A 740-nucleotide genomic window follows, 5' to 3' on the forward strand; every position below is an offset into this window, starting at 1 on the left:
GAAGTGGCAAACTGGTTACTGAACCCAGGGAACCTGACTTCTGGCTTTTCTCCTCACACCAGAGCAATTGAATCCCATGAGCTAGAGTGAAGGGGCCTGAATGTAATGGTCCTCCGCCCCACAGATGCCTCTACCACTATGGCAGTGGGGACAGGCTAACTGAATACTATCGTTCTGAAAGTCCTGTGTCAGGAGACATCACAACCTAGGTCAACATTGAAAGGAACATAAAAATGAAAACCTTGCTTCTCCCCTTGACATTTGAAGAAACTTACTCTCAGACAGAGGAAAAACTTGTAAAAGACAGTGTCTTAGTTAGGGGTTCTATGGATGTGAAAAGACATCTTGGCCACAGCAACTGTTACAAAGGAAAGTATCTAATGGGGCCTGGTGTACAGTTCAGAGTTTTAGTCCATTATCATCATGCTGAGTATCATTGAAGCATGTGGGAAGGCATGGTCCTGGAGAAGAAGCCAAGAATTATACATAGATTGGCAGGCAGCAGGAAGAAATTGTGACACTGGACCTAGATTGAGCCTTTGAAAGCTCAAAGCCCAATCCCAGGAACACACTGCCTTCAACAAGGCCACACCTCCTAATAATTCCACTCCCTAGAACACTATGAAGGTCATTTTCATTCAGACTCCCACAGACAGCATCTATAGAACAGGCTACACTAAGCCAATTCGTTTCTCTGCCCACTATAGCTTCTCTGCCAACACTGACCTCACTATCCTTAG

The sequence above is a fragment of the Peromyscus leucopus genome, chromosome 1, assembly GCF_004664715.2.
Source record: "Peromyscus leucopus breed LL Stock chromosome 1, UCI_PerLeu_2.1, whole genome shotgun sequence".
Lineage (NCBI taxonomy): Eukaryota > Metazoa > Chordata > Mammalia > Rodentia > Cricetidae > Peromyscus > Peromyscus leucopus.